Source organism: Amborella trichopoda, chromosome 1 (genome assembly GCF_054954075.1).
Source record: "Amborella trichopoda isolate Santa Cruz 75 chromosome 1, AtrichopodaSantaCruz75HAP2 v2.0, whole genome shotgun sequence".
NCBI lineage: Eukaryota > Viridiplantae > Streptophyta > Magnoliopsida > Amborellales > Amborellaceae > Amborella > Amborella trichopoda.
Genome location: NC_142336.1, coordinates 16,398,481 through 16,412,960, shown reverse-complemented (window position 1 = coordinate 16,412,960; position 14,480 = coordinate 16,398,481). Strand labels below are relative to the sequence as shown.

The window sequence follows — 14,480 nt, the reverse complement described above, 5'->3', positions numbered from 1 at the left end:
GACCTTTGATAACACCCATTGAATAAATGGTCTGGATTTTGAGAGAATGTAGAGAGAGAATGTTGGAGTAGCACGGAGATGATGAGAGAGGAGGGAGACGAAGGGTGAAGAGAGGGTTAGGGTTTGGGGGGAGAGAGTGAGTGAGGGGGTGTGCATTGATTAGGGACACAAAATATGAGTATCGTTGATGATTTAATCGGTTTGGATCCAAAACTTGAATTTCGGACTCTATTCGGGTTATAGATTAATCGATCCGAGAAAATGGAGAGCGGGGAAGAAGAATGCGGTGATGGCGACATTCAGGTACCTATGGTGTCTATCAGGAATGATTTATCAGGTGGTTTAATTTCAGGCGCAAGTTTTCCGGTAGTGGGCTCCTTTTCTCCACCCTCAAATGAGATCTTTGGTCTTAGTGATTGGGCTAGAAGGGGTTGGGGTCTGTCTTATGCTCCGAAGGTTAGAATAATGGGAGAGAACAAGGTTGTGTTCTTTCTACGAAATAAGGACGATGCTGTCTTGGCATTGAAAAATTGCTTTGTGAGAGTTAGAGGTAGGCTTCTGTCTCTTGACCTTTGAAAGCCATCGTTCCATGTTTCTTATTTGCAGAAGGAAAATCAGTCTATCAGATTGTCAGGTGTCTCTTTCCATTCTTGGTCGTTGATCAACTTTCGTAAACTAGCTAATCTGTGTGGGGAATTTTGTGATATAGATAATGAATTTTTAGATGGAGTTGACTTACAATGTGTCAGGATTCGCATTTGGAGTCTGTGTGGTGCAGTCATTCCAAAAAAGTTGAGGTTGCAAGTGGGTCAAGAAACTTTTTCCATTCAGGTCTCTGTTGAGCCCAAAGTTATCAATGTGGGTCCATCGGTGGGGAAGATTGCTACGACCCCTTTGGTGGACGATGAAGGATGGCAGAAGGTGGGGAGACATCAACCGAGGTTTAATTTCGGTGTATCTTTTCCGGTGAAAAAAGCTAACTCTCCGGTGAAGAAAGACCCTCGGTTTTTCAGGGCAAGGAAGAAGGAAGTTCAAAATTTAAAAATTAGAAAACACTGGATTCCTATGGGACGGTTCCCGAAAAATATGTCGAGACCTTCGTTGAACGTGAAGAATTCGACGAGGCTTTCGGTGAATGTGGATGGTGAGGGTCTACGCCATCCCCTTGCACCTTGAGGTACACCATCCTCTACTGCGGATTTACTTTTGCAAAACCCAGGAATCGAAGATGGCTCGCTGCAGGTGCGATTAGCGGCCCACGTTACAGGGCATGTGATGATGAAGGGGTGCGACTTGTAGGTACTCCGGTTGGCTCGCTGAATCGACTGGGTGGGGGTCCTTCTTTCCCAAAGCTATCAACCTTTCCAAAGCTCCAGGCTACTCCTTTGAAGGCGGTGGACGAGGCTTTTCAAAAACTTTGTTGGTTTTTGTTGACCGCCATTGTTGTCTCAGCTGGACATCATCTGCGCTCGGAAGTGGCCCCCCTGTTTCTGCTTGTTGTGCTAGGCAAGATGTATCCATTGATGCACAGGCATGTAGCCAGCAAGGGTCGACCTTCTCAGCGCTCGTCCGTAGATCCCTCGAAAATCAACCCTCTGGTGATTGTGTTGGTTGATGAGGTTCAACAACAGGCGGTTTTAGAGGATGGAGAGAATTCCCCTAGAGTGGGGGTGAATGGTGAGCGAAGGAGCATGTTAAGGACTCCATGCTACAAGTCTCTGATTTAGCTTTGGTGGAAGCTGAGACCTCTTCTCCTCTTAACGTCATCTATAATGAGGAGAGACCTTTGCTCCTTCATATGGTGGCTGTTAAGACATGAGAGAGGGTGATCCCAGAGGACATGTTTGCTCTTGTGAATCTAATGGTTGGGGCTCAGGAAGATAAAGCAGAGATTGTTGTTACCTCTATCGTCTTTGATAGTGGTATGGACTTCGATGTTCCAATTGGGGTGGTATTTAAAGATATTTTGGAGAAGAAGAAGGTGAGCAAAAAGGTGAGTCAAGATGCTGGGAATGACAACCCTTGTCAGTCTCCTGCAAAAGGAAGAGGGCAAGAAGAAAAAGAAGGGTAAAAGTCCTATAAAGGGTACGAGGTCGTCTGTAAGGTTGCTGGCTCATGGCTTGCGCTCTGGTGCTGCCACTGGTGTCGTCATCTGTGATGAACAGGTTATTGAGATCAGCTCCTCTCCTTCATTGGTGGCTTTGGAGGACGCTTTTGATGAAGCCATGGAGGAAGCCTTGCCCTTGGAAGAAGCATTTTTTTTGTAAGAGTAGGGATGGACTTGGTTCTTCTTCCTCTAATCCTTTCTGATGTTTATTCTCTCTTGGAATATATGAGGTCTGAACGACCTCAAAAGGAAAAAAAGTTTCGTTTTTTGGTCTCTAAATTTAAGCTTGCTGTCCTAATCCTTCATAAAACCAAACTTCCAAGTCCTAGTTTATCTAGTGTCAAGGAAGTGTGAGGTCATGGGGCCAGATTAGTTTAGTTTAGTTTAGTTTTGGTCTCGTTTAGTTTTGTTTGAAAAAGGAATTTTTTGGTGGTAGGTTTTGTGGGGCCAGATTCTGATTTTCAGTTGGGATTGATGAATGTTTATGGACCATAAAAGTTTGCTTTAAAAGAATGTCAGATTTTATTCTTAATTTTGCTTAGCCGATTTGCTTTGGGGGGGGGGAGGGGATTTTAACTTTATTCAATGGCCAGATGAGAGTAGTCATGGTGGGGCTATTACGTATTCTATGCGTCTCTTTAACAAATTTATAGAGTCCCATGCTCTGTTAGATCTGCCGATCTCTGGTACAGTATTTACTTGGACCAATGGTAGTGCATCCAAAATTGATAGGTTTTTGGTGTCTGCTGAATGATCGGAATTCTTTTCGTTGGCCTCTGTCAAACCCTTGCCTAGGCTGTCCTCTGTTCATATCCCCATTGTGCTTAGCACAAAAGCTGTTTCGGGGGGCCCTAAGCCTTTTAGGTTTGAAATTAGGTGGCTACAGGAGAAGGAAGTCATTGAAGTAATAAAACGCTCTTGGGAGAACACTATTTCCTTTGGTTCCTTAGACTTCCAACTTCATAAGAAACTCCTAAACATTAAGCATAAGCTGTTAACATGGAAACAAGAAAAAATATACTCTATTAAGGGGAAAGTTGAGGAGGTATTACGTAGTATAGAGGAGTGTGACCTAGTTATGCAAAATTCATGAGAATGGTCTCAAGAGTTGATGTTGGAGAGAAGTTCTAAAATAAATGAGCTTCAGGAGCTTAGAAGAGCTAAATAAATTTATTGGAGACAAAGGTCTAGAGTGAAATGGTTGAAAGAGGGGGATCTTAATACAAAGTTTTTCCATACCGCAACAAATGCGAGATGCCGTCAGAATGACATCTCTGGTTTGGTGATTCAAGGGGTCAATGCTAAGGATTGTCTAATGCCATTGTTAATCACTTTAAAAAAGCTTTCACCTTTGAGGTGAAGCATATCCCTCGTTTAACTAGGGTGGAGTTTAAGGCTCTATCGTCAGATTCAAGGTTTTTCCTGGAAAGAGATGTTTCTATGGAGGAATTAAAAAGTACGATTTTTGCGTTGCCATGCGATAAGGCACTTGGTCTTGGTAGCTTCCCTTTAATTTTCTTTCATAAGTTTTGGAATTTGATTTGTGGTGAACTACTGGAAATGACCAGGGGGTTTCTTAGGAGATGTGAACTTCTTAGAAGGGTTAACCCCACCTATATCGCACTGATTCCTAAAAAGTCAGTCATTGCTACTCTTAGCGACATTAGACTCATTAGTCTTTTCACTAGCCTTTATAAAATTGTGGCGAAGGTTCTGACAGAATGTTTAAAGGGGGTGTTACCAGCCATTATTTCAGGTCCCCAATCAGCTTTTATTAAGGATAGATTGATTTCAGATAGTGTAATGGTAGCACAAGAGTGTATTCATTCTAAAGTTCTGAATGTGAGTGTTGGGGTGATTATTAAACTGGATATAGAAAAGGCTTATGATAGGGTGGAGTGGACGATTTTGCTTGAAATCATGAAGAATATGGGGTTTGGGGAGTTGTGGAGAAAGTGGATCTTGGATGTCTATCCTCAACACACTTTACCATTCTATACAAAGGCAGCCCTACTGGCTTCTTCAAGGCATCCCGGGGTCTTCGTCAAGGTGATCATCTTTCTCCTTTCTTATTTACTATTTATGCAGAATGTTTCAGTTCCCTTGTGAGAAATATTGAAAGGAGTGGTCATTTAAAGGGTTTTCAAATGCCAAATGGAGGCCCCTGCATTTCCCATTTGCAATATGCAGATGATACCTTGTTGTTCTGTGAGGCGGAGGTTGACTTGGTTAGCAATATTGCTACCTTTTTGAGATGTTGTGAAGTTGTCTTAGGCCTGAAGGTTAATTTTGATAAAACAACAATAATTGGTATTAATTGCAGTGATGCGTTAGTCCAGGAAATGGCAGAGGTGTTGGGGTGTAAAGTGGAGAACTTTCCCATCACGTGTTTGGGGATGCCTATTTCGGACGGTCGACTCCCGATCCCTGTTTGGGACAAAATCATCCAACGGATTCAAGTGAAGCTTGATTTGTGGAAATTTAAATACCTTTCATTGGGGGGCAGGATAACCCTGATCAAGGCGTGCCTGTCAAATTTACATATTTATCAGATGTCTATATTGCAGATCCCCTCGTCGGTTGTCAGGAAAATTGAAACCTTAATGAGAAACTTCCTGTGGGGTTCGTCTACAGATTCTATGAAATTTCATCTGCTAAGATGGGATAGGGTGTGCACACCCAAGAGTGAAGGAGGTCTAAGAATAAGGAGAGTCAAACTTGTCAATTAGGCATTGCTATGTAAGTGGTGGTGGAGGAGCTTAAATTTCAAAGACCATTTGTGGTACAAAGTGATCGCAGTAAAGTATGGTGTGGATAGGTTTGGAATGTGGGTTGGATCGAGGAATGGTACTAGGGAGATGTCTTATTGTTAAAGATCTATTCATTATTGTAGATCTCTCATTCACAGGGACATTCGGTGGTCTCTAGGAGACGGACACAATATCTCTTTCTGGCATCACAAATGGTTAGCGTCTTCACCTTTGAAACATATGTTTCCTCTTGTATTTCAGAGGATGGCCAATCCCAATGCGTTCGTCTTTGACTATTTCGGACGCAGGGAAAATAAGATTTTATGGAATATTATTCTTCCATACAATTGGATTTCAGACTCTCTCTTTGCTGAATTATCTGACTTATTGATGCTACTTAATGAAGTTTATATTTCTCACAATGCTGCTGATGAGGTAGTGTGGGATATTGACAAAGATGGAGACTATTTGGTTAAGTTGATGTACCAATTACTGTTTCATGATCGATGGAGGTGGACCATTCCTGGAGTTGTGTTCTGAAAATGGCCTTTACCTCTTAAAGTTCAAGATTTTCTATGGCTAGCAGTTCAAAACAAGGTTCTGACAGTTGATAATCTCATCAAGAGGGGAAAGATCTTGCCAAATGTCTATTTGTTATGTAAGGATGACGGTGAAACAGGTGCTCATTTATTTCTCCACTATCCATTCACTTCTAGAATTTGGAGTTGGTTTTTTTGTTAGCTTGGGGTTGCAATGGTTATGCTGTCGAAGGTTGAGGGTCTACTTTCAAATTTGTCACTTCCTTCTTTACCTCAGTTAGGTTTGATAATATGGCAAATCACGAGAGGCGTGATCTTGTGGAAGGAGAGGAATAGAAGAACTTTTGATGGGACAAGTTAGCATTTTGAGAAAATTATGGACAAGATTTTGCATTCAATTTGGCTTTATCTTTCTGTGACAAAAGGAGGACATGACATTTCAGAAGTGGATGTGAGGAGAAATCTGCCAAATCTTTTTCAGATGGGTTTCATTAAATGCAGGCCTCAAGGAAGATGGGTTGTGCCTTTGATGGGGGTTTTTAAGCTCAACTTTGGAGGTGTGGTTAGAGACTGGAATGGTAATATTATCTTTACTTATGCTGGTCCTTTTAGTGAAAGAACTGTTAATTACGCATAGTTTTATGCACTTTTTCATGGTTTAAAATTTTTGGTGGCTAGAAATCTGGGTCATTACTGTATCATTGAAGGGGATTATTTAAACGTCATCAATTGGTGCAATAGGAAGCAGAAGTCTCCTTGGGAGTTGAGATCAGTGCTGCTACAAATTTGGGACATTTATAGTTCATTTGTGTTATCCTTTGTGCATGTTTATAGGGAAGCTAATGGGCTGGCAGATTTTATTGCGAAAGGGGGTACCTTTTTATCTGAGACTTTGGTCTCTGACTCTGTAATCTCTCTTTAGATCTTTAATATAATCTCTGATTTCTATCAAAAAAGAAGAAGAAGGAAAAAGATAACACCCATTGAATATCCACCAAATTGAATAACCAAAGTCATAAGCTCAAGCAAAGTCATAATGCAAAAACAAGTGGACTATATTGTCATTGTTTTTACACAATAAGTATATATGGGTTTATGACCATAGCCCACCTCCTAATCCTATTAGCAGTAAGGACCTTACCCCATGTTAGGACCGAGAAGAATTTGAACCTTATGAGAGAATTTAATCTTCCCAACTTTAGGGATAATTTCAGTAAGGAGGCCTAAGATCTAGGAAAAATAGTTTGAAAGCTGATTTGATTGAGTTAGTTCCAAAATCAACTCATTAATAGGCCGGCTGAAGAATGCCCATCATCGCATTGAATTAGTGATGAATTGATCGGTGATTCTTGAATATCCACAAGTAATTAACTTGTTACTAATCCACTAACATGTGGATTTTTTGAGGTCACTTTGCTATACATTTTAGTACATTGCATTTTAAGAGTCATGCCAGAACATAGCAAAATATTGCCATCACCCAACATCTTGAATTTGCTACAGATGCTCCTCAATTTATACCCAACTTTCATATCGTGTTGGCAATCACATCTACCTCTAATCCATCCTTGAAGCAGAAAAAGACGTGATCTTCGTTGCTTTTGACAACAAAGTTGTGTTTTTCTAAGGAATGGGGTTTGAGTTCAAGGTGGTAGAACCACCCGTGACTTAGCTACTGGTCTCACAGTTTCCATTCCTACCGATGCTTACCCTTTCAAAAAAACTATAATGGTTTAAAAAATTGCTAACCCACTATTAACAGTTAATGTTAAAAAAAAAATGAACTTCTAAAATTTTGTCAACCAAATAATATTCAATATAATTTGAGTATAATATTTGGCTAAACCCACTAAGGAAAAAGTTTATGGAAGGCCTAGGCTCTATCTATTAGTATTTACAATCTAGGCCTTCTTAAAGGCACAAGGCAACCTAGAACAAGTGTATGCTAAAAGACTTGCCCAGGGTTGGCTAAGTAAGTGCTGTATGAGCGGTAACGTCCACGTACGGCTCCATGAGAAGGGCGGTGGACAGAAATGGCCTTGTTGCACCTTATGAAAGGACAGTATATATTGTATATCCGGTTAATATAGAACGTGTATATTGTAATCAATAAATATGAGAAGGGTAGGATATTGTATCATGTATTTTATGGTAAGTCTGGGAATAGTTTAGGTGTCTATGATTTAGTTTCTATTCGCGTCATCTGTAATTTGTCTATAAAAGACAAGTTCGTATATTCATATCAATTAATGGACATTGGTCTCTTCAGAGAAACTTGAGACTCTTCATATGGTTATAATAAGACATGCCACAGAGGTGATATGAAGCACTATGCAATGGGTTATCCATTGGTAGTATGATATGGTAAGATAAGAATGTGATATGATATGATAATAAAGTTATGTCGGCAATTGAGATCTTTCCCTGACTCCCGATGATAGGAAGGGAGTTAGGATGTGAGCCATATGAGTGGGTCATGCCCCCCAATATATGTATAAGTGATGTTATGCAATGTGTCATCCATTGGTGGCGTAACGCCCTCCAGTTAGAGAGTAAATGAGGGTCGTGTCTTACAAGGCCATCGCCTATCAAAAGCCCCAAAGCGTGCTGGGGATTGTGTGTGTGTGTGAAGATATTATGAAATCGGCCATCCATTTATCATTGTCTTCCCTCTTGAGTAATGTTAGAAGTCCTTAGCAATAGGATTGGCTTGGTCAGATTGATAGGGTTTCTACTTTGGGAATGGGTGATATTAGGATTGCCTGCAGTCATTATATGTTTGCTTGAATTATTGATTTATTATGGAAATATTTGATAAACTGTTAGCTCATGTGATATCAAGTATCTGATTTGTGCTTGCTCTATCATGAAAGAAATTACTCACGACACATTACTAATAAAAAGAACTGTGATGCATGACCTCCATATTGTAAAACCTGCATGAATCTTGGGGACAGTTATGAATAACATTGTAATGGCAGGAATGCTTGGCGCTTTGATCTACTTATTGGGCTTTATAGCTCATCCCTTGACTGTCTTCAATGTAGAGTGATAACTGGCGGTTTGAGGACGGACAGTTGGGCAATCGCGGCTGATGGTTGGGGCCTCGAATTTGGCGAAGAAGCTTCTTTTTTTATTGTAGGTTTTAGATGGAAGTTTGGTCATATAGTTATTTTGTTTTGGTGTTATGTATTTGTTGTTGGGCCTTTAGTGCCTTGGATATATTTGTAATAACTTTGGAGGTCTTGTATATATATATATATATTTTGGTTTTAGTTTGCTCAGGTTTTGATGGTTGTGTTTGGAGTTTTGTTTTCTTTCGTGGTTTGCTTTGATTCAATCTTTTCAAAAGCGCTGAGCGCACTCCTACTTGAGTGCCATTCGCTACCTTTGGTCGCGGTCCTTCACGCTGTTGCCCTCTAGCATGTACGACAAGGGGGCAGGAGACGCAGTTGTGACAATTTATGGTATAAAAGTAGCCATGATAGGATTCTTGTCCTAGAGAATCTTAGAAGTGTCCTTAGGGTGGTTTTGAATAGCAAGTAACTGGGTGTTCTTGTTATATGTTGAGATGACGAGGACTCAAACTTGAGCTTGAGTATGGGAATACGGAGGCCTTCGGGGAGTTTTTCAAGACGCTCGGGGCCATGACTCAAATGATGAAGGATTATATGCCAGCCCCGACTGCCTCCACCCCAAACTAAGGTGACAGTGGGTTGATTGAGAGGTTTAGGAGACTTACACCTCCAGCATTCTCGGGACACGAAGGATTGGAAAAGGCTGAAAAATGAAGGAGGCAAGTAGAAAATATTTTTGAAGTGTTGCATTATTCTGATGAGCAGAAAGTGAGTCTGGGGACCTTTATATTAGAAGGGGATGCCGAGCAATGGTGGAGTTCAGTGAGACAATCTTGGGAGGAGACAGGGACTGTGGTAACCTGGGAAAGTTTTTTAGTGGCATTTAATGAGAAGTACTTCCTTGATTCAGTCCGAGAAAGAAAAGAAGTGGAATTTATTGAGTTGTAGTGAAGGAGACTATCAATGGAACAATATGTAGTTAAATTTACAGAGGCATGTAAGGCGAGCAAGTTTGAGAGGGGCCTCAGGCTACATATCCGAGGGAGAATAATATTAGTCAATCTTAAGAAATTCTCCCCGTTAGTAGACATAACCATGAGGTTTGAGAGAGATATTGAAGAGTTCCGATTGAGGAAGGAAGGGAGAGTAAGGTCCGCTCCGTCTGGAGGCTTTGAGAGGAAGACTTGACCGCCTCCTAGAAGAGCCTTTAGGGGATGGCCTACTCAAGGCCATGTGAAATCCAAAAGACCTTCTCGGGAGATGTGAGGGATAACTATCGCCCGTCTTGCTCATACTGTGGATTAAATAACCACTCTTCGGTTGAGTGCTACAAGAAGTCGGGGACATGTTATCGGTGTGGCAAGCCAGACCATCTGATCAAGAACTGCCATACGATGAAGCCCGAGAACAGACCGAAGACTTAGAGTCGGGACTCCCTAGCCTTCAAGGGCTTGCCCGTATTAGAACCGGTGTCCTCTTTGTCTCTTTTTCTCCAAGTGTTGATCAGGCCTTAGCCTGGTTGAATGGTTTTTTCTGATGTAAAGATAGCTTAAAACTAAGGTTTCTTAGGTTAGGTTTTTCTTTCTTTAGGCTCTCTCTCTAACTTCTAGCCTCCCACATCCCAATTCCCTCCTTTTAACCTACACGTCCCACCTTTTTAAGAGGTGTCCCTAGTCTCCCACGTGCCACCTCCTTCCTAAAAAAAGGACCTGAGTTTTATTTTTCTTAGAGACCTAATAGGGATGTAGAATAGATAACTACGAAAACATCGTGATTTGCTAGGTGTGAAATGGATAACTACTAAAAGCTGGGGATTTGCAAGGTGTAGAATGGATAACTACTAAAAACTGGGGATTTGGTAGGTGTGGATCATAGGATGAGACCATGGATTCTGGTGGTCTATGGTTTAGGGGAAATAGTGTGGTTTTATGGATTCAGGAAAACCATGGAATTTGCTAATTTTAAAATGGGGTGTCTACAGTTGCCCCTCTTTGGCACTCCCTATCCTTCGAGGGATAGGCGAGTGGTAAAGAAGTAAACACTCTTTGACGCTCCCTATACTTCAAGGGGCAGGTGAACGTCAAAAATAATGCATACATTTTAAATTTCTTTCTGAGGTCACGTAGTCAGAGGGCACACTAACTAATCCCTCCAAGTCATTGCACTCACCGAGCTCACCCACCTAGGGCATTTTTTTTCCTAGGATATTCGACGTGAGATGTCAATGAGTTACACAAGCTTGAAACTCGAGTTGTATTTTCTGGCCATGCCACTTAACTTAAGGGGTTTTCACAATTTCAAATTCTTAAACTTGATATTTCCTTTTATTTCGTTAGGGTTTCCTAAGGCTTTCTATAGGTATTTCCTATTTAGGAAAAGGCTTGTCTGAGAAAAAGGCTTGTCTGGCAAATTCTGAAGAGAGAGAGACGAAGAGATGAGGCGATAACACGGTAAATCATCATTTACGTGTGTCCAAGCTCCTTCGTTTTAGAAGATGTTTTAGAGATTTTGAAAAGAATGAGAGAATCGAAATAGAACCCAGAGCAATGACATGTTACGATTTTAACAAAGAAATTAAAGTTTTTGAAAACACAAGACATATAGTGAAAATTTTGAAAAGACAACGATATTTTGAAAAACAAATTTTGGTTAGCAGTTTTAACTCCTGCAACCATAGAGCCCTCTATGTAGTTTAACATCATGTAGCGATGGACGATGTAGTCGGCCGTTATACTCATACGACCGTGGAGTTTTTATTATTTTCATTATTATTACTATTATTTTTTTGCTGCCCCTGTTGAGGGGTGGTTTTCTTTTAATATAGGTCTTACAGTTTAACCACTTGTGACCCTTTTGGTGGACCCTATGTAAGCGTATCGGGTCCTGCTTGAATCTTTGAGACGAGGACTCATAAAGTATTTATTTGTCTTCCAACCTCAGCTCTTGCATTTCAATTCAAATGAGAGTTCTTTGAAGCTTTCGAGCAAAACATAGTTTCGAAAATATAGGATATTGCCACTTGGTGTTCAGAATCTCTTTGGATTTTTGATTTCATTCCTCCACCATTCACCTTTTGAAGCTCCAAATGATCAAGGACCTTAACAATGTTCAATAAGGCTAATGCTCATTGATTTTTTTCTTGACACCATTTTGACTCGGGAAGAAGGAAGAGAAGATGTTTAAAGAAGGAAGGAGAGAAATTCTTCTTTTTCATCACCCCAGAGTCCCTTTCGGGTGTTCAGCCCAATAGCCTTTTTTCCAATGCTTGGGGTTCTTTCGATTTTTTAGCCCAGCGCTTGGGTCCTTTTTGGGTGTTCAGCCCGGCAGCCTTTTTTCCAACGCTTGGGGTTCCTTTCGGATTTTCAACCCAGCGGATTTTTTTTTTTTTGAAGAAAACAATGACAACGGAAGAGGGGGAGGAGGAAGAAGAGTCAGAGGTGCCCCTTTTTTTTAGTAATTCGCCTTAAGATCATGTAAGAATTCGATCATCTTTCTCTCCTCCAAGTGGCAGGGTGGTTCCAATATCGATCTTCTTCTCATTTCCCTTGATCAAGGTTGGTATCGAAAATCTCTTTGATAATAGTTGTTGAATCTCTGTTTGAACGTTTCCTTTAAACTGCTCCACTTGAACCTGGATTTTGAGACTAAAAATCACTCTCAGTTTCTTAATCTTTCAGTCTTATGTATGGATGGATAGGCTCATCAAGGTTTTCCCGTTAATGGAGTACTTTATGTTACACATTAGCCGTTAATGCCTTTTGAAGTGTGAGACATGAATGCCTCATTTGGCTATTTGCAAGGGATGAGTGATCACCCAACTCCTTTTCGATTTTCTTTTTCATTTCAAATTTCGAAATGCTTTTCAGAGGTTAACTCCATGGTAGGCTCCTTTTCAGTGCTCGAGCTTAGGTGAGACTCTCGCACAAGAGGAGTGGTTGAGTTGATATTAGATGGCCTTATGACATGTTGGGAGTCAACGAAGAAGGGTTCAATCTCATTAGTTGCCCCTATTATATTAAATGGCCTTCTGACGTGTTGGGAATTAACAAACAAGAGTTCAATCTCATCAATTGCCCCTATTATATCCTCTTCATGAGAGGAGTTTGCCCCTATTGAATATTTTGATGGGGTTTCCCTTATAGGGGTTTCTGTTCAGTTGGGAACTTGTTCTTCACAGGATGAAATCTCTTGACATAGTGGTGCTCCAGTTATTGAAGTTGTGCGTATGTCGTTAATGAATTTTAGAGAGCCTGCCTCTTGATGAGGTAACATGGTCTAATTTTCAATATCAAATTCTTGATCCCAGATTGGTGGATCATTCAAGAAATCTTGTGAAGGTGGCCCAGGTGGGCCCCTTAGAATTTTCAAAGGTTCGAGCTCTATCAACTTTAGTGAAGATGTCAAATCTTTGAGAATAGTCAAATTTGAGCTCTTTGCTTCTCCATCATCTATAATTGGGTTCACCTCGAGAGGTGACTCGGTTAAATCTTCTAAGCTTGGCTCCTCATCCCATATAGGTGGGTTAGAGAAGAAGTCTGGTGAAGGTAGCCTAGGTGGGCCCCTTAGAATTTCCAAAGGTTCGACTTCTTTTGATATTTGAGATGTTGGCCCCTTGTTTGGAAGCGTATTGGGAGACTTTGGGGTGTTGACCCTTTGTTTGGAAGATGATCCCTTCTCGTTGATCTGGATTACATCAATTTCTAACACGTCGTCCTCATCATATTGATCCCACTTAGGTGGGTCATCAAGGTTTTGAGGTGAAGGGCTTCCTTTTAGCACTTGCTCATTTGCCCCCTCAAGAGTTATTGTCTCAGAATTAAGGTTTTTCTTGTCATCATGGGATTGGGAATCCATAGCTTCAAAACCTTGGTTGAGCTTATGCGCGAGTTCATATTTCTCTTGTGAGTTTGATTCATTTCCACATATGTATGAACCATTTATTGTATTAACTTGGAAGTACGGGTTGAAGGGTTCATATGCCCTAGTGTGGCTCTTAATGATGGGGATTTCTTGTACCACTTTTGGAAGTGTATCTTGAAGTGGAATTCCAAATGCGATACCCCTTTCTTCGGTTGTGGGCTTGGAGCTAAGGTCATCCTCATTGCTTTGATCTTGGGTATCCTTAGTCATTAACTCCTGGGTGATGTTATGTTTGTTTTGTTCTTCATCTACTGGACTTCCAGTTGATTTCTACTTATGCTCCAAGGCCTTTGTGGATGTACTTCAGGTTTGGTCATAACTTGTGATTCTCCTGAGTTAATCAGGTTGACATCAGTATCCTTTGTCGGGACATATAGAGTTTCTGATACTTCTTTGCTGTCAACATCTTCCTTTTCGACACTTATCATGCCGTTATTGATGAGATCTTGAACTCTATGTTTGAAAGCTTGACATTCCTCAGTGTTCTGGGCATAGTTTTGATGCCAATTGCACCATCGAGATGTATCGCCTCCATAGAAAGGAGGAATCTTGGCTGTTGTCGGTAATTTTATGAGCCTTGCCTTAAGCAATTTCTTCATGACATCGGTCATAGGCTCATCAATGGGAGTGAATTCTTTAGGTGTCGAAGTCTGCATTCTCCATGTGGTAGAATGAATTTTAGTCTTTTCTTGTGAATGGTTTGCGGAAGGGTTGTTTTTGTTGATCATGTTCACTTCTCCTTCTTGAGAGGGTTTTTCGGCTGCGGCTTTATCTTCCTAGGCTCGCTCATATCGTGATACTCTTTCAAGTATATCATCAAATGAATAAGGGACTGCCCCCACACTGAAGAATGTGACATATTATGGAGTCATATTCTCTAATGCTATGCTTACCTGTGCATCTTCAGGGAATGGAGTTTCAATGACTCGCATAGCGACCTCTCTAAATCTGGATATAAACAGGCAATGAAACTCGCCCGACTTCTGTCTGGTGGAAGCTAACTCACCAAAGGTCTTGGCCTTCATCCGTTATAACAGTAGGAAAATTGCCTGAACATTTCGTCAGGAGTTGCTTGAGGGTTATCCTT

At 40.9% G+C, this 14,480-nt stretch overlaps 1 protein-coding gene across 1 annotated transcript in view; it reads left to right on the top strand.

Moving 5' to 3' along the window:
* Nucleotides 1–8,674, top strand: part of SKIP5 (SKP1/ASK-interacting protein 5) — a 36,107-nt gene extending 27,433 nt beyond the window's left edge. Inside the window, exon 6 of the transcript XR_016045379.1 lies at nucleotides 8,444–8,674. The gene's annotated coding sequence lies outside the window, so the exon portion shown is untranslated. The remainder of the gene's footprint in view (nucleotides 1–8,443) is intronic.
* Nucleotides 8,675–14,480: the final 5,806 nt, after the last annotated feature.